The 20,117-nt window shown below is 45.8% G+C and overlaps 1 long non-coding RNA gene across 1 annotated transcript in view; it reads right to left on the reverse strand.

Moving 5' to 3' along the window:
* Positions 1-488: 488 nt before the first annotated feature.
* The window catches only part of LOC137426289 (uncharacterized), a 53,660-nt gene continuing 34,031 nt past the window's right edge, over positions 489-20,117 (reverse strand). Inside the window, exons 2-3 of the long non-coding RNA XR_010984261.2 lie at positions 2,479-2,543; positions 489-2,327 (exon numbers count right to left, since the gene is read on the reverse strand). This is a non-coding gene — a long non-coding RNA (uncharacterized LOC137426289). The remainder of the gene's footprint in view (positions 2,328-2,478; positions 2,544-20,117) is intronic.

A 20,117-nucleotide genomic window follows, 5' to 3' on the forward strand; every position in this document is an offset into this window, starting at 1 on the left:
AATATTGATGGATAAAGGTGATATAATACAACAAATATCATGAAACATTTACATTTTGTAGTCCATTGTATAATTAAATAAACATAAATGCAAATTTCGCATGTGGAAAAAGTAAGTCGGAGGGTGCTTGAGGATTATGTGAGGCTATCTGTCAGAAAGTTGAGCTCAACCGAAGGTGGACCTTGCAACATGACAATGACCCTCAACATACCAGTAAAGTTTTGACTTTTTCAACATATTTCAACATACAGCTATTTGATCTTTGTGTCCTTACTTTTTGTCCTTACTGTCCTTACTCCTTACTCCTTACTGTCCTTACTTAAGGGTGTCCTTACTTTTTCACGTGACTGTGTATATATATATATATATTCAAGAAGACATCTTTGTTACAGTTTTTATCATACAATTAAAAAGATGGTCAATTTTTTATGTACTTTATAGTGTATTTATTTATTTATATGTATTTATTTTTATGTTTTTTTCTGTTTAAAAACTTTATAGTTTTCGTAGCCACAGTGCGTAAGGCCCAGCCTCTAGTGTTAAGAAACTGTGTCCTCTTCCATGAATCAGACACATTTCCATGCTTTCTGTTGCCATTTACTGTATTATACCAACTGGCATAAACTTGCATGTCAATTCTCTTGAGCACCCCCACCCTCCCCTAACATTTTAATTCACTTTTCATCACCATTCTGAGTGTAACGTGGCATCTCACTACAAAGTGAAACTGATGCCACCTTTATTACACACTTGGCAATGTTTGTTTTCTGCATCGCAACTTGCGAGTCATTATATTTGTCGTGTTATTCACGCGTACGATCGTTTCTACCTTACTTCACGGAATGTCCGCGAGCTGAGCCGGGCCGTCGGGCACAGGCCATCTTTGGTTTCCTCCTGGACCTCATGTGTGCAGTCTCCTGCCCAAATTCCTCCCGTCTGCCCTTTCCCCTCTGACCTCCACAGCTGCTGCCACAGACAGAAGACAAACAGAATGCCTCCCTATGCCCCCGCAACCCCCTTCTCGGCCCGTCAGCCTCCTCCTGGGAGACCGTGACTCATGCAGGCAGGAGAGAGGAGAAAACGACGGAAAAAAAACAACAACTGACTCCAGGATACGGGAGCTCAGAGACAGTACGTTGATTTAACAACGACCTACGAACCTCAGCGAGCTGCATTTGACCGCTGCCCTCGGTCTGGCCAACTTATCACCAATTGCACCTTTTTGATGACCCTACCTGTCTATCAAATAATAATTTCAGTCCACTACTTTTCGATGAAAACTCCAGACCTTTCATTGTCAGGTAAGCACAATATGCCTTCGATAGTTGTGAACGAGAAATTAATACATTCCATTTGCTTTTTGTTTTTCCACTTAGGTGCATCGGCCTTGCCAAAAGTTGCCCGAGTTGTTTCCACCGCTCAACATCTGAAAATAATATCCATTGTAATCTGGAAGCTGGCTGGTTCCAGACGGTCACAGTCAGGGTCAAAGTGTGCTTTCGCTCAATCTTGGGTTTGTCTGCACCTGGGTTGTGGCTTCAGACAGCATGATCACAAAATGGCAGCGATTGGGGGTGGGGGTTAAAGGTCATGAGGAGAACTGCTGCTGCACGGAAGGGGGCGCTGTGGGCATCTTGGTCGGATAACTCCAACGGATGTGCGAAAGTTTAAACGAGGTAGTGAATATACCTATTGCCATCAACTGCGGTCAGTGTACGTACCATCCAAGGTACCGCCAAGAAAGATTCCATACGATGAAGCAAAAGAAGAGTTGGGTTTGCAAGCCTCCCAAATTTCTTTCAAATTTTTTCATTTTTTGACTTGGGAAATGAGATGTTTGAGAATTCAAAAACGAGAGAAGTATTATTTTTGGGAAATGTGCACTTTGGGACAACCTGACGAAGCCTCGAGATAATATTAAGCTTCCATGCTTGAGAGGCAAATTATGAGTTAAGCACTAAAATGACACCAGAAACAAGCAAAGCCAAACATGAACCCGATTTTAAAGAGCTGCTAATGTTTATAATATAAGCAACCATTTCCTGGGAAGTGAGAAACAGACAGGATATGGAATCTCACGGCTTTAGTCACGATTCTCACTCGCAACCTGGAACGTGTATCGGTTACCAGGCACGCTCTGGGTAGCTCATGGCTATTGAATCCACGGGAATTTGACCTCCATCTCGAACCCGGCCTCATCGAATTCCATCGAGCAAATGCAAGAGTCCCCTTGACTCCTTCACCGTTACTGACGACTCCAACAGGACGACACCACCCACTTAGGGCCCGAGGGTGCCAGCCAGATTCGATCTGGCGTTGTTGGCTACCTGGGGAAGGGTTGGCAGTAGGGAAAGTTTAGACATCGGACAGTAGCATAAATTACTGCACAATTACTGTTGGAATTTTCTATCTACACAATAACCTTGACTGATTTATGAAAGCAATATGCCTTTATGGAGCAACTACAATGGCTCCTACCTGTACAATTGATATCCACCTGTCAGTGTTATTTGTAAAGTCCTTGCACTTTCAGGCACCCACATCTGTAAAAAGAAAGTGTTAATAATTTTTATGTCTGTATCCATATGTCCAGCTTTACATATGTACAACTCTTAGAGAAATATATTTTGAATGTAGTTAGGGTTAGGGTTAGGGTTAGGGTTAGGGTTAGGGTTAGAGAGGGTTAGGGTTAGGGTTAGGGTTAGGGTTAGGGTTAGGGTTAGGGTTAGGGTTTTGGAGAGTCATCTCCTCAACATTTAAACTACACCTGTCTCTTTCTGATAGTCTCCCATTTAATTATTTTTTATTTTAATGCACAAATCTCCTTCAATACACCGTTTCTTTTCATTTCCTGCATGTAAAACAATGAAATGGCTTTCTCACCATGAATTTTTTTTGCAAAAGGTAACCCATCGTAGATCCCTTTTCACACATTGTGTGATGAAAGAAAGGGTGTATTTAAGGGGTAGAGGGGTAGACCCCTTTTCACAAGATGTCATCAGTGCCGTGATGCACCGGTTCAAAATAAAATGGCTCTCACCTTTTTTATTTTTTTTATTTTTGCAAAAGGTAACCCATAGTAAACCCCTTTTCACACATTGTGTGATGAAAGAAAAGGGTGTATTTAAGGGGTGCAGGGCTAGACCCCTTTTCACAAGATGTCATCAGTGCCGTGATGCACCGGTTCAAAATGAAATGACTTTCTCACCATTAAATTTTTATTTTTTTTGCAAAAGGTAACCCATCGTAGACCCCTTTTCACACATCGTGGGAAGTGTATGTAAGCTGACTTTGGCAGCAGCTCATGCCGCTTGTGTTGGGTTTTAACCGTGCCGAGTGGTCTCGGGTGGCTGCCACGCGTCACCCAGGAAATTATGAGTGTGCCCAAAGCGCAGCACAAATTGGCACCCAGCTTGGAGCCAGTCCGTCTTGTTATCATTGGCATCATTTGCACGCCACACCGACACAACCTCAGCTTTGGAAGCGTCTCGGACGTGACGCACCGGCTCAAAAACGCTCCCGGAACTTTTACTTCGCCGTTTGTCTCAACGCGTTCGCGAATTATCATTTCTGTTTCCCTTTTCTCACTGTTGCCACCACGACCACGAGCGGCACCACCACCATCCAGGAATAAAGGGTGCAGAAAGTTGTGGATCAGAAAGCTTTTGAACGGTTGTGAGACACTCCGTGGGGGCTCGAGCGGAGGCCCTGGCCTTTGTTCGGCCTGATCCGCTCTTCGCTCACAAACAAATTCCACCTCCTGCCTTCCCTCTGCCAAAGCTGCCCCCGTTGCTTCACGCCCTCATGGCGAGTCACGCAAAATAGCTTCATAAAGCACTTTTTATACACCACAGGAACAAATAATTTGGTTGGCTGACTGACCATACTTCATTTTGTTTGTTAAGCACCAAACAAACATGATTTTCTACCCCTATTAGCTAGATTTTATCTTAACAGATGTCTCATGAAACTATGACTTTTGTTTCGTTCCCAGAGCTTGATTTTTCCGCAAGGTTTCCTCTATAGTCGTGAATTTGTTACCCATCCCGTGCATAGCAGGAAACGGGGTATTGTAATCACTTCCGTGTGTCTGTCTGTGTGTCTGTCTGTGTGTCTGTCTGTGTGTGTCTGTGTGTGTGTGTGTGTGTGTGTGTGTGTCTGTGCATGTGTGTGTCTGTCTGTGTGTATGTGTGTGTGTGTATGTGTCTGTGTGTATGTGTTTGTGTCTGTGTATGTATGTGTCTGTGTGTGTATGTGTCTGTGTGTCTGTCTGTGTGTGTATATGTGTGTGTGTGTGTGTGTGTGTGTGTGTGTGTGTGTGTGTGTGTGTCTGTCTGTGTGTGTGTGTGTGTGTGTGTGTGTGTTTGTGTGTGTGTGTGTGTGTGTGTGTCTGTCTGTGTGTCTGTCTGTGTGTCTGTCTGTGCATGTGTGTGTGTGTGTGTGTGTGTGTGTCTGTGCATGTGTGTGTGTGTGTGTGTGTGTGTGTGTCTGTGCATGTGTGTGTGTCTGTCTGTGTGTATGTGTGTGTGTGTATGTGTCTGTGTGTCTGTCTGTGTGTATGTGTTTGTGTCTGTGTGTGTATGTCTGTGTGTGTATGTGTCTGTGTGTCTGTCTGTGTGTGTATATGTGTGTGTATGTGTGTGTATGTGTCTCTGTGTGTGTGTGTGTGTGTGTGTGTGTGTGTGTGTGTGTGTGTGTGTGTGTGTGTGTGTGTGTCTGTGTCTGTCTGGTTTTGGGTTTCATCGTAACCTTGTTATCATTTGGGTTTTGTCATCAAATTTTCACCAAAGCTTCATTTTGATAATACGGAGAAGGCAAATTAATCATATGGTCAAAAGGCCAAAGGTCAGCATCACATAATATCGTCAATTTTCACCCGATTGACCTGAAATTTAAAAAATTTGCATCTTGGGTCACTGAGTTGGTTCACCAATCAAAAGCTAGAAGCTGATTATTATTATTTAGATCTAAATCTCAAAGGTCAAGACTGCATAAAATCATCAATTTTAATTCTGTATTTAAAAAAAAAAAACTGTTTTCGTTATTTTGCACCTACAGAAGAAGAAGAAGCAGAAGGCTCAATACAAATTACAAATGGATGCGGACGGGCTTTGCATTTTCAGATGCTTTCTAGTTTGTTGCTGTGATGCACCTCAGTTTTAATACCTTCGTTTTGTATTTTTAGGGTTGTGGTGAAAACAATGTTGCTGTATCACTCTTCAGGCCTACTCCCCCCCTTTTCTCCAAAATCTATCCTCATTCTTCATGTTCATCAAGTGCGACATAATATGACCGGAGGCCTAGTTCTACTGACACCATTATCCGTAACTAGAGGCCTGGTGACTCACTCTGATATTATATTGGCTGGAGGTCTGTAGTTATACTGGTTATCTTGTTATCATGACTGGAGTTCTAGATTATTCCTTCTAGTCTCTAGTCTAGTCTAGTCTAGGCGTATGTAGTTCTAGTCTAGGTATTCTCTAGGTATCTAGGTATCTAGTCTAGGTATACTATAGGTATTCTAGTCTAGGCGGCGGAATGTAGACGACGGATTTTATCAAGTAAAAGGTGATGAAAGCGTATTTGTGGTTTTGGGATGGGATGTTGGGATGGTCATTGGGTATTGCGAAGATTATCAATCATCAACTATTGGTTAAAATGATTTGTTTATCTCGTCAACAGACACAGACCAACACTGGCCTGCACAGAGACTAGAATATTCCAGCTGAATGTAGAATGCCATCTCTTGTTGGGAGCAAAACACAAGGACAATGAACAAATTCCGAAGTATTTTACCACCTTGAAAGAACTTCTTTGTTGTTTTCAAAATGTAAGTCTTTCCAATTCATTCTTGAAAGTTATTTTATAATTTCATATACTGTAAGTTCATGAAAATGTTAACACAGTAGAGGTACTTGATTTCGATGAAGTTCTGAACAAGATGTAGTTCCTGTTTGAAATGAATCGTTCTTCCACACATACATAGGTAGGCTGTGGGTAATAAGGCCCACCCGTCGTTCAGGTAGGCCTTATTACCCACGTTTTCCTTTTGTCTATTGAGCCTAATCGTTATTAGCCACATTAAGCCTCATGATAGATTCTCCTTCTTATTTAACGGCCACAATTATTCACACAATCCTGTGGGGTTGGGCAGGTGGGGAAGCTTGGCCCAAGGCTTTCACGAACCGGCTGGCCAGGGCAGACATACGACTAAGGTTGCGGCAGGAATTTGGAGTTTGTTCAGAATGCCGACGATAGCTCGTCTTCTCTTCGTGAAAGTTACACCGTGGGATCTTTAACACCAGGATGGCAGTTTATAGCTGGGTCAGGATACCAACCCAAGGTAGACAGCTTAGAGGTGAGTGTGTGTACCTCTAAGCCATTGTGACAGCCCCAAGCCTTATGGCAGATAAATATATTGTTGCGGATATGGGATTTGGCCTCCATATCCGCTTGTAAATATTCCCCTATTTCCCCAATACTCCCCAACTATCCCCAATCCCCCATTCCCTAGTCCCATTGTCTGTAAACTACACTCTGTAGAACCGACCGTCCCCTTCTTCCCCCATTAAATGTCGTGCCCAGGTCCACCGCATCTCACGTAGACAACTTTCGGACATCTTGCTAGTTATTCTTAGTCTATGTCAGTTAAGGACTCGTTTCCATTAATTCTGACTCTTCGTTGCACCAGAATGTGATTGTATGGCACCAGTAGTGAGTTTAGGACCTCCCCATACCTCCTCCCATCTTCCCCATGAAACAATAACAACAACAACAACTACAACCACAGCGGGGGCGGCGCGGCCACGGTGCGGGGAGTGTGCGTCCTCACACCGGCTTGGTTAGCCGCCATTGCCATGTGCGCCCACGGGGTTACCACGAAGGGGCTGGCTGTCAGCTCCTCGTCAAGGGCGGAGCCCGGTAACCCCCGCACCCAATAAGAAGCAACGGGCCGATTCCATCTGGGGCGGAGCTAACGAGCCGAGGGCGTGTCACTCCCCGCCGGATATACGCAGCCACTTACTGGACGTGACGTCAGATGCGCCCCCAGCTTGGAGAAAGAACGTCACCTTCCAACGCTGATGCTGAGAGAGACCTCCCGCATCTCTGGACCGGACCGTGTGGATCCTGCCCCTGAGCCAAGGTGCACCTTGAGCTATCAACTACCTGCCCCTCCTTGCCATCAATCCTTGTGTGAGTCAGTTTTGTCCTGTTTATCTGTGGTCTGTCGGAGCTAATATAAGACCGTGTTTAAGTGCCCACCTTACTATGCTGTACCTCTGGTCGGTGTAATCTAACGTTCCGATATATTATAACCTCCTCCGGAGGTCTTGAGAACTGTACCCTTGGTGTCGTGTCATTTTAACCCAGCCGTTGTGTCCTTTTCCTCAATTGATTTAGCGTAGCGCGACTCGGCCAACGTTCGAGTATAATCGGGTAAACTGTGCAGACGCGGCCATACCAAACCGCTCGGTAAACTAACATCCACAACCGCGTCTGTAACATTTGGTGTCGAGGAGTTGGATTCGGACCTGGGACTAAATTCAGTTAGGCCCAAATTTTGGAACACCAATTGTACCATTAGGGTAACATTTTGGTGTCGGGAAGTGGAATTCGATCCGGAGCGCGTTTCACGCGCTCGAAATTATAACAACAAAATTTAATTGTGTTTTACAAAAAAAATAAAAACCCGAATTTTGAAAGTCGCGCTATGGCAGACCAAGACGGCTGGGGTCCGGTAGTAGGGAGTGAAGCAGGGTCGATCCAGGACCAAAATGAGGGACAAGAGGAGAGCGAAGCAGTGAGGGTAGCAGAATCGCAAAATGGCGTGCTGGCGCACGAGGTTGCGGGCGCGCAAAACGGCGCCTCGCACATAGCCACGGCGACCACGCCCGCGACCGTGGTAGCGCCACCGGTGGATTTGAACCTGTTTTTTATGCAAATGACGGCCCTTATGGAAAAGAATAGTGAGCAATTGGGAGACCAAATTAGAGGTTTGAAAAACAGTATGGGGGTAATGGGGAACCGGATGGATGCTCAGAGTGAGCAATTGGGGGTAATGGGAAACCAAATGGGGGTAATGAGGGACGAAGCGAGGGGTACCGGTGAGGGATTAGACAAGAAATTAGAGGGGTTAGACAATGGGATAGAAGGGGTGAAACATGGGTTAATGGGGGTGGAAAATAGAATGGCTGCCCAGGAGAATCAGATAGAGGGAGTGAAAAATGGGTTAGAGGGGTTAGAAAACAGTATGGAAGGCAAATTGAGGGACATGAGGGACCAAGCGGAAAGGGAAGTTAAACAAATGGGGCAGCAGATAGAGGGGGTCAGAATGGGGGTAGAAACTAAACTGGATGCTCACAGGGAGGAAATGGAGCAGATGAGGGTGGCATCTGGGCAGGAGATGCAAGTGATGGGAGAAGAGATCAGAAGAGGTGTGAGTGAGGAGGTCGGAGGAGTGCGCGAGGAGGTGAGGCACTGTAAGGAGCGCATGGAGAAGGAGGTGAGAAAGGGGACTGTAAAATTGCAAGGGGGTATAGAGGAGTTGACGCTGGGAGTAGAACAACTGACAGTGGGACAAAAGGAGTTGGGGGACCAGGTAAAGAAGAACACAGCGGTAATAGAGGGTTTAAAATCGACACAGAAGGAGATGAAAAAGGACGTAGTGGTAATTAAAAAAGAGTGTCAGACGGTACATGAGGACCTGACGAGGAAAATGGACAAGGTGGTAGAGGTGATGGAGGTTAAAGAGCGGGAGGTGCGGGAGCACATAGAAAAAAATAAAGTGGAGTTAGAGGAAGAACTTAAAGGGGCGCACGAAGAGATGAAGGAGGTGAAGCAGAAATTAGAAGAAGTGGAAGAAGGGGTGAGCGAAATTAAGAAGCGACGGAGAGAGGATAAGAAAGAGATAAAGGAGGAAGTAAAAGAATTGGTCCAAAGTCTGTGTTCGGATCGTGATGATGTGCTCATTAACCGGATGAGGGATTCGCAGGTGATGGAGGAGAAGCGAAGAGAAAGAGGACCCGGTGTAAGTGGTGACCAATATGGTCGTGCGTATGATGCGCCAGGTGATTTAATAAGCTTGGGGGTCGAGATAGACCCGGGTGTTCGTGAGAGGCCGTTGGTGAAGTGTGCGACAGGTCTGGTGTGCGAAAAAGGAGGTGTGCGAGAAAGTCCGACTCTGGGGTGTGTGAGGAAAAAGTGCGTGCCAAGGAGTGAGGGTGCTGTCGAGAGTGAGTCGGTAGTAGCGCGTGTGCGAAGGAGCACATGGAAGCGCGTAGTGAGGAGTGTTACGGAGGGTGTAAAGGGAGAATGCACGCCTGTGGTGAGTGTTACAGAGGATGTAACGGGAGAGGGTGTGCGAGAAAGATGTGTGACGGACAGGTGCATGGGGAAAGAGTGCGCTGTCAAAAGTAAGGAAGAGTGTACACCTGTGGTAAGTGTTACAGAGGGTGTGACGGGAGAGTGTGCGCAAGAGTGTGCGCGAGAGAGGTGTGTAACGGACGGGTGCATGAGGAAAGAGTGCGCTGTCAAGAGTAAGGGTGAGTGCGCTGTCAAGAGTGGAGGTGAGAGTAGTAAGAGTGACATGGAGTGTGAGTTGGTTGTGACAGGTGAGCGAGGATGTACACCTGGAATGGAAGGATGCACACCTGGAATGGTAGAGCGTGTGTGGGAATGCACACTTGAGTTGGTCGTGAGGCACGTGGTTGGGTGTGCGAGTGAGGGCACACCTGTGATTGTCACAGAGGAGGTGACCGAGGAGGGGGCGCGAAGAGGTGTGTTGGTGAGGTGTGCGAGCGACGAATGTGTGCCAAGGTGTTCGGTGGTCTGGTGTGTGACCAAGTCGGTGAGCGGAATGAGTGTACCGAGGTGTGTAAGAAAAGGTACGACGAGGAGCATGGAAACGCTGCATGTATGAGCAAGAAAGGGGTAGCGTATGCATGTAAGCGTGCAGGTGAAGCATCGACGGTAACCGGGTTAGAGGTTAGAACGACTTATAGCCGACTCGGGCCCTCGGTGCGTGCCGGGCTTCGCGTGCCGCGAGAACCAGCGGGGATCCGAGCCACGGCGGGTTCGAAAGGACCGCCGTACGCGATACACGCTGGGCCTCGCTTGGAACGGCCGCGTCCGGGCTCCACTAGGCGGAGCGGGCGGCCCGATAGGAAGGGTCGTCATGGCGACCACTTTTTGTTGAGACGTGCCGGCAGGTCGAGATCGGGACATTGGATGGCTCCACGCCAAGGTGGTGCGTGGGGTCTCGGGCCGGGTAAGCCCCCGTCCCTGCCCCGAATGCGGGACGTATCCAGCCGCTGGCACCAAACAACCCGCATTCATTGCTCGGCTTTACGAAGCCGGGCTTTGGACAGGAATTGGCGCACCGAGAGGCATTAGTAAGTAGACTGTGTGATGAGGTTAGTGTTTTGGACCCAAAATTAGAAAAAGAAAAAAAAATTGATGATTGGCAAAGGATTGGCAGTAATGATTGGCAGATGATGAGTAGTGATTGGCAAATTTTTGATTTGTTGAAATTTGATGTGAAAAATTGGTAGTGAGCGATGGGCCCGGTGGGTAAGGGTGGCATCCCTGCCACCCTTCCCATGTGGGGGCAAATGCGCAATAGTTTATGGGGTGTATGGCAGTGAAAACTAGCCCGGGTGGGTTAGGATATATCGTGTGTAGGACCCTAGAAGATGAAATTAGGTAACGTTAAGGTTAGTTAGTGACTGATACCTGTAGTGGGGACGCAGGTAGATTAGTGTGGATTATAATGACGAGGGAGCGCAATAGTTTAAAGGGACGACTGGGAAGCGCAAGTTTCAGAGGGGAGTAGTTAGATGAGATGATGCTGTGTGAGAATTGAACAGGTGTGATTGCACAGGTGTGCAACTGGACAGGTGTGTGGAGCAGTGTGTGAGTAGTGAGTGTTGTGGATCAGCGCGAATGCGCTTGGGGAGAGAAGGGTGCAGGCGGCACCAAGAGTGAGAGCACAGGTGTGCAAGTACAGGTGTGTGGAGAGAGTTGGAGTAAGTGGTACGGAGTGGTGTGCATGGTGCGAAGGTGTGAATGGGGGAAGAGTGGACCCCTTTCACGAGTACCCGGGGCGGGTAGTGTAAGTGTTAGGTAGAGGGTACAGGTAAATTGTGGTTGGATATTGGCATTTGTGGTGCGGTTGCAGAATGGTATTGTGGATGAGTGCATTAGTGTTGTGGAAATGGCTGGGCGTGTAGCCTGTTAGTGTGTGTAGTTGGTTTGGGCACTCCACCACTGTGAGGCTGTCGGCCAGGTGAGGCCGCAGGTGGGCTCTGGGAGCCGGTAGAGTTGTGGATGGGGCCCGAGGATCCGGAGGACGGACCCGGGTAGCCCAGTGCCAGAGAGGGCACCGAGTGGGGAGAGCGCCAGAGGGCCTTCCCCAGGTAGTTAGGTTAGGGTAAGGAGCAGGTAAGCTCGGAGGCAACTGCAGTGGTGGAGGTGTGCAGGTGGGTAGACCCGCTGGGAGAGGTACACGCCACAGCCCAGAAATTGTGCGAGGGCACCGGGAGATGAATCGGGGGAGTGAGACCCCAAATTGAAAAGCACCACAGGTTGGTCAATGGGAATTGGTTTTTAGAACCCATAGTGTAAGAGGGCCAATGGTTTGGCCGGAGAAAGACCCCGGGTAGTGTAAAGTTGTTAAAGTCATTTAGGAAATAGTTAGGATTGATGAACCTGTCGCACCATATGCAGCCACTTACCTGTGGTGATGATGACTCCACACCTGTGTTTTCTTTGTTCTGTGTGCAGGAAAGGAGAATTGCTGTTGGATTTGTGAGACGCATCACGACGTGGATGAGACATTGGGGTGATTCCATCTCTCCCTCCCTAGGAGGGACTGATGATGAATTGGTGATAGCAAATTATGATGTTGAGTTGGAGATGGCAAATTTTGATGAGAGTTGAAAATGGCAAATTTGATTGGTTAGGAGGGAGAGAAGACGAATTTGGTTTATGGGAGGAACGGGGAAGACAGTAGGGACGTTTGTTGATTGGTAAAGTAGATGTTTATGGGTAGTGTTGTGTTTTGTGGATGCAGTAAGGGGTAAGGGAGGGGCCATGTAGGTTACCTGGTGGGGGGGGGGGGCGTACGGTAGGAACGTACCTGTCTCACCTGGTTCCCATGTGCCCCCAGTGTGCATCATCTTGTATTGCGTGCACTTTTGCGCCCTTACCACCTTACTCACTTGTCTTCTTCTTTTGTCTCCCACCTCCGAGGATCTGGCTTTGGGGCAGAGAGAGAGGAGAGAGAGGTGCTGGCTCCGCAGTTGTGGGCCTGCACTTTCGCTGCTTGCTGCCTGGATCGATACACCATATGGACCGCAATTTTGGTGGCCACCCACAATGGACCGCAGTTCTTTTGCGGCCAAGCACCACCCATTGATGGACCTCTGGGTCAACGTGGCACCTATGCCAAACAGGTGAACCACTAATAGTTGGCCCCCTTGACGGCCACAATAAAGAAATGGACGCGGTTGGCGCCTTTCTTTAGTTCTAGGGAAGCAAGAAGGCCAAGTGCACCACACGAAGAGCAAGAGACACCTGCAGGGTTAGGGGTTGTTGTTTTTATTTTAATGAACAATGGTGACTGCACCGATTGGTGCTTGGGGTGGTGCTTTTGGTGCTTGGAAGGGGTGCTCTGCACATTATTAAAGGCCGTAAGGCCACAGAGCACTCGTGGGTTGGTGTATCGATGCTGGCATGCGTGCTCTCTCTATGCATAACATCTGCATGTGTTCCTCCAAAAACAGGTCCTGGATCGTAGTGTAAATATCAGCGTAGTCTTATGTAAATAATGCTCCCTACCGGCTGTATGTTTAGTTTGCGAATTCTTTCCGCGATTCGGTTATCCTGTGGGTGTGTTTCTGTGAGGAGAAGGGTGCAACGTCGCAGGGGGACATATTTACTCATTTGTGAATATCTGTAAAACTGTCGCACTCAGGGTAGAGTTAATAGTAGAGGGTACTACATCTGAGTGCCACACTAAAATAGGTAAAAATTTATCGGGTCGGGACGCCCCGAGGGTAGAGAAGGGTGCAATGTTGCGGATATGGGATTTGGCCTCCATATCCGCTTGTAAATATTCCCCTATTTCCCCAATACTCCCCAACTATCCCCAATCCCCCATTCCCTAGTCCCATTGTCTGTAAACAACACTCTGTAGAACCGACCTTCCCCTTCTTCCCCCATTAAATGTCGTGCCCAGGTCCACCGCATCTCACGTAGACAACTTTCGGACATCTTGCTAGTTATTCTTAGTCTATGTCAGTTAAGGACTCGTTTCCATTAACTCTGACTCTTCGTTGCACCAGAATGTGATTGTATGGCACCAGTAGTGAGTTTAGGACCTCCCCATACCTCCTCCCATCTTCCCCATGAAACAATAACAACAACAACAACTACAACCACAGCGGGGGCGGCGCGGCCGCGGTGCGGGGAGTGTGCATCCTCACACCGGCTTGGTTAGCCGCCATTGCCATGTGCGCCCACGGGGTTACCACGAAGGGGCTGGCTGTCAGCTCCTCGTCAAGGGCGGAGCCCGGTAACCCCCGCACCCAATAAGAAGCAACGGGCCGATTCCATCTGGGGCGGAGCTAACGAGCCGAGGGCGTGTCACTCCCCGCCGGATATACGCAGCCACTTACCGGACGTGACGTCAGATGCGCCCCCAGCTTGGAGAAAGAACGTCACCTTCCAACGCTGACGCTGAGAGAGACCTCCCGCATCTCTGGACCGGACCGTGTGGATCCTGCCCCTGAGCCAAGGTGCACCTTGAGCTATCAACTACCTGCCCCTCCTTGCCATCAATCCTTGTGTGAGTCAGTTTTGTCCTGTTTATCTGTGGTCTGTCGGGGCTAATATAAGACCGTGTTTAAGTGCCCACCTTACTATGCTGTACCTCTGGTCGGTGTAATCTAACGTTCCGATATATTATAACCTCCTCCGGAGGTCTTGAGAACTGTACCCTTGGTGTCGTGTCATTTTAACCCAGCCGTTGTGTCCTTTTCCTCAATTGATTTAGCGTAGCGCGACTCGGCCAACGTTCGAGTATAATCGGGTAAACTGTGCAGACGCGGCCATACCAAACCGCTCGGTAAACTAACATCCACAACCGCGTCTGTAACAATATTATATTCATTCATATACTTATTCATTCATTATGCAGGGGGTTTGGTCAAAGTGAAATGTTTGGTCCGTTCCAGCCCAGATTTTTGAAAATCATTGATTCAATAATCATCATTCGATATTCAAAAAAATCCAATGAAATATTAATTCATTGATTCATTCAATCATTCATTCATTATGCAGGGGATTTGATCAAAGTGAAATGTTTGGTCCATTCCAGCCCAGATTTTTGAAAATCATTGATTCAATAATCATCATTCGATATTCAAAAAAATCCAATGAAATATTAATTCATTGATTCATTCAATCATTCATTCATTATGCAGGGGATTTGATCAAAGTGAAATGTTTGGTCCATTCCAGCCCAGATTTTTGAAAATAATTGATTCAATAATCATCATTCGATATTCAAAAAAATCCAATGAAATATTAATTCATTGATTCATTCAATCATTCATTCATTATGCAGGGGATTTGATCAAAGTGAAATGTTTGGTCCATTCCAACCCAGATTTTTGAAAATCATTGATTCAATAATCATCATTCGATATTCAAAAAAATCCAATGAAATATTAATTCTCTGATTCATTCAATCATTCATTCATTAGGCAGGGGATTTGATCCAAGTGAAATGTTTGGTCCATTCCAGCCCATATTTTTGAAAATAATTGATTCAATAATCATCATTCGATAATCAAAAAAATCCAATGAAATATTAATTCATTGATTCATTCAATCATTCATTCATTATGCAGGGGATTTGATCCAAGTGAAATGTTTGGTCCGTTCCAGCCCAGATTTTAGAAAATCATTGATTCAAAAATCATCATTCAATATTCAAAAAAATCCAATGAAATATTAATTCATTGATTCATTCAATCATTCATTCATTATGCAGGGGATTTGATCAAAGTGAAATGTTTGGTCCATTCCAGCCCATATTTTTGAAAATAATTGATTCAATAATCATCATACGATATTCAAAAAAATCCAATGAAATATTAATTCATTGATTCATTCAATCATTCATTCATTATGCAGGGGATTTGATCAAAGTGAAATGTTTGGTCCATTCCAACCCAGATTTTTGAAAATCATTGATTCAATAATCATCATTCGATATTCAAAAAAATCCAATGAAATATTAATTCTCTGATTCATTCAATCATTCATTCATTATGCAGGGGATTTGATCAAAGTGAAATGTTTGGTCCATTCCAACCCATATTTTTGAAAATAATTGATTCAATAATCATCATTCGATATTCAAAAAAATCCAATGAAATATTAATTCATTGATTCATTCAATCATTCATTCATTATGCAGGGGGTTTGATCCAAGTGAAATGTTTGGTCCATTCCAGCCCAGATTTTTGAAAATCATTGATTCAATAATCATCATTCGATATTCAAAAAAATCCAATGAAATATTAATTCATTGATTCATTCAATCATTCATTCATTATGCAGGGGATTTGATCCAAGTGAAATGTTTGGTCCGTTCCAGCCCAGATTTTAGAAAATCATTGATTCAATAATCATCATTCGATATTCAAAAAAATCCAATGAAATATTAATTCATTGATTGATTGATTCATTAATTCATTATGCAGGGGGTTTGATCAAAGTGAAATAAATGTTTGGTCCATTCCAGTCCAGATTTTTTAAATCATTGATTGTGACGTCATGGCATTGTCTTTGATCATCCTTCCAGCGTGGTAGTTATAAAAGGTAAATTTTAAAATTGTGTTTTTATGTTTTTATTATTGTCTTTATTTTACAATGCTGTTGTTTCTATTGTTTCTCAGCTCTACCGCTTGGGAAAGAAAAGCAAAGGAATTTAACAGAAAGGAACTTGGGAAAAGAGGACAATGGACTGCATCAGGTCAGAGCTCAGTGTTTCCTGGTACTGCCCACTATGTAAAGAATATGCCCTGATGAACATGTGCCAATGTGTTGAATGCAATGATGTGGGTGCATGAAGACTGGGTCAGGCCTGCAGACGATGATGCCAACCGGTTTTTTTTTCCAGAGTGTGAGGATTAAAGGTGGGATAGTATTGATCACGAGGTAGCACCAAGTCATATGCACAACACATTGCACGGCCTACTTACTGACTATCAACAACAATTGAGGCCTAGTACAGTAATTGACTATGTTATCTTTGACTCGAGGCCAATAGTCACTGCTTATGTTATCATCATTCACTAGAAGGTAACACAACTTAGACTATTACTGGAAGTAATGACTTGGAAACGAGTCACGAGTTGTGTGATTTTAAAATGGTTTAAATATTTAACGTCTTCAGACTCACACTTTGAAACTCGAGTCATTTGGTCATCTTATCTCGAATCTGGAAGAGTTTTGAGATAAGATGTTTAGCTCTTACACGAGCTTCGATTGAGTATACATTAAAAAAAGGAAATTCAACATATAAAATGGGTCATGATATCCGGATGTCTGTCCGTCTGTCCGTTTGTCCGTCCATTATTTTTTTCTATTTTTGCTACTTCTCCCTTATCACCGAGGTTACGGATATGGTGTGAGAAATGGAGAAGGTGAAATGATTTTGGAGTTTGCTGATGGAGCTGATTTGTTGATTTGTAATACTCAGTTCCAGAAAGAGGATAATAAGCTTGTTACATACATGTCAGGTGGGTCGACGACAACCGTTGACTACCTGATGGTGCGTAGGCGAGATAGGGGGCACCTCCGGGACACAAAGGTGATCCCGGGGGAGGAGGCTGTTTTACAGCACAACTTGGTTGTCTGCGACATAAGGGTGAAAGGTGCGAGGAGAGCTCGGCGGGGAAGTACCAACCGAGAATGAAGGTGTGGAGGTTGAAAGAGGTGACAGTAAGGGAGGCATTAAAAGAGAGGCTGAGTAGGGTAGAGGATGATGTGGTTGACCTTGAAAGTGATTGGATGTCAATAAAAGATAGTCTGTTGGGAGCCGTTGGTGAGGTCTGTAGATGGACAAAAGGACCACTGAGGCACTCGGAAACATGGTGGTGGGATGACGAAGTTGGAAAGAGGATTGACGAGAAGAGGAAGAAGTTCAAGGAGTGGCAGAACGCGAAGGGTACGGGAGCAGAAACAGCAGAGCATGAAAGTTATAAGGCAGCCATGAAGGCTGCAAAGAAAAAGGTAGCAAAGGCGCAGGAGGCATGTAGGAAAATGTTCGGAGAACGCTTGGATTCGGAAAAGGGTCAGAGAGCGGTATTCAGGATTGCAAAGCACATAGCGAAAGAGAGGTGTGATGTGATGGGGGTGAGTTGCTTGAAGGATGAGGTGGGACAAATCGTTGTCGACCCAGATGGAATTAAAGGAAGATGGAAAAGATATATGGAAATGCTGTTGAATACAGAGAATGAATGGGGTGGCAACATCGAGAGTAACCCAGTTTTGGGACCGGCAGAGAAGATAACTGAGAAGGAAGTTGAGGAAGCGATAAAAGCAATGAAGAGTAGAAAAGCGGGAGGGCCGACGGGAGTTGTGGGAGATATGTTGAAGGGAGCAGGAAGTTGGGGTGTGAAGAGAATGACAGAGATCTGTAATCTGGTGGTGAAAGAAGGCCGCATTCCAGTGGATTGGGAACTGAGTATCCTCGTCCCTCTATACAAGGGGAAAGGTGACCCTCTGGAGTGTGGCTCGTACCGAGCGATAAAGTTATTGGAGCATGGAATGAAGGTATGGGAAAGGGTGTTGGAGAGGAGGATAAGGAAGAAAGTGAAGATCGACGAAATGCAGTTTGGATTTATGCCAGGAAGAGGAACGACAGACGTGCTTTTCATTGTGAGGCAGTTGCAGGAGAAGTACATGGAGAAGAGGAAGAAGTTGTTTCTTGGGTTTGTTGATCTGGAGAAAGCATTCGATAGGGTTCCACGCAAAGTATTGGCATGGGCATTGAGAAAGTTAGGAGTGGAGGAATGGTTGATCAGAGTAGTGATGGCAATGTACAAAAGAGCGTGCCCAGCTGTGAGTACGAAGGACGGGAACAGTGGTGAGTTTGAGGTGAAGGTGGGAGTGCATCAGGGGTCGGTAATAAGTCCACTACTATTTGTAGCTGTGATGGAGGTGCTGGCTCGGAACGTAAAGGAGGGTTTACAGTGGGAGTTGTTGTATGCAGATGATCTGGTGTTGATTGCGGAAAGTATGGATGGACTGAAGGAAAAGATGAACAAGTGGAAGGAATGTATGGAGACAAAAGGTCTGAAGGTGAATATCGGAAAGACGAAGGTGATGGCAAGTGGTAAAGCATGTGGTGAGGTGGAAAGAACTGGGAAGTGGCCCTGTGCTGTGTGTAGGAAGGGTGTCGGAGTGAACTCCATTCAATGTACAGGGTGTCTCAAAATACATGGAACCCATGTCACTGCTAATAATTCTGCCAATATTAATGTTCTTGTTCTTTTTTTCAGATTTGAAGAGAGGAGACCATAACAACTAATAATTATCAATCAAAATGCCTTGGACAAAGGAGGAAAAAATATTTTGCGTCACTACTTATTTGGAGACGAAATCATTCAAAACGGTGCAAGCAAAATTTCGCAGGAAGTTCAACTTCAACAACTATCCCCAGAAAAACCAAATTTCAAGCCACTGGATCAGTAAACAACCTCAACAAGAAGGCAGAAACACCCGGTTCTGGCAGGAAGCTGACTGCAAGATCTCCTGACAATGTGAATGCGGTGAGACATGCTGTCGGAAGGAGCCCAAAAAAGTCTATCCGAAGACGTAGCCAAGAGCTGGGTCTTTCACGTGCGTCAGTGCAAAGAATCTTGATCAAGGATCTTCAGCTGTACCCATACAAGATCCAGATCAAGCATAAACTCACACCAGCTGACATGGCAAAACGTGTTGTGATGTGCCGGTGGTTCGAGAACAAGATCGAAGAGGATCCTGACTTTCTTGATGATGTTTGGTTCAGCGACGAAGCACACTTCTTGCTCTGTGGGCATGTCAATAGCAAGAACAATGTGTTCTGGGGCACACAATCCCCAGACGAGGTGCTTCAGAGGCCCTTGCACTCTGTGAAATGCACGGCCTGGGTGGCCATCTCAAAACATGGCATAATCGGACCGTTTTGGTTTGAAGACGCAGACGAGGAGGCAGTCACTGTCACAAAGGAGCGTTACATTGTGGTGCTCAACAAGTTCTGGAGGGGACTTGGGAGACGTCGTGGCATGAATCGAGATGTGCAATGGTTCCAACAAGATGGGGCAACTCCACATACAGCCAACATCACGATGGAGTGGCTGGACCACTGATTCCCTGATCGGCTGATCAGCAGGCGCTGCGAACCCGAGTGGTCTCCGCATTCACCCGATCTGAACCCCCCCAGATTTTTATCTGTGGGGGTTCTTGAAGGACCACGTGTATGAGAATCGTCCTCAATCCATTTCTGAACTGAAAGTGGCCATCACCCAGAAGATTCGTGCCATCAGGAAGGAAGAGTGTGTCAGGGTGATTGACAACTTCGCTCGTCGGCTTCAAGTGTGTCTAAGGCGCAAAGGCGGTCATTTAGAACATGTGCTCTAATAAATGTATCCTTTGAGCTCGAGACCTCAAATCTTCAGTTTTTTAATTGTTATCATATCAGCTTCCAGGAAATGTAATCTTTTTTGGAGTTTCTTGTCTGAGTAATAAATTATTATCATGTTAATGGATTCCATCTATTTTGAGACACCCTGTACAATGTGCGCTGAGTGGGTTCATCAAAAATGTAGTGGTCTGAGAGGGTCATTAACCAGTGTGGCAGCTACATTCAAATGTAAGGTGTGCACAGAGGGAGCTGCAGATGGAGGAAATGTTGAGTTGGATCTTGGAGACGGCGTGAAGCTGGAAGGTGTGAAAACATTTTGCTACCTCGGAGACATGCTGAATGGAGAAGGTGGATCAGACTCGGCAACGGTTGCTAGAGTGAGATGTGCATGGAAGAAGTTTCGGGAACTGAGTGGCGT

The sequence above is a fragment of the Myxine glutinosa genome, chromosome 4 (genome assembly GCF_964187855.1).
Source record: "Myxine glutinosa chromosome 4, kmMyxGlut1.1, whole genome shotgun sequence".
NCBI classification, from domain to species: domain Eukaryota; kingdom Metazoa; phylum Chordata; class Myxini; order Myxiniformes; family Myxinidae; genus Myxine; species Myxine glutinosa.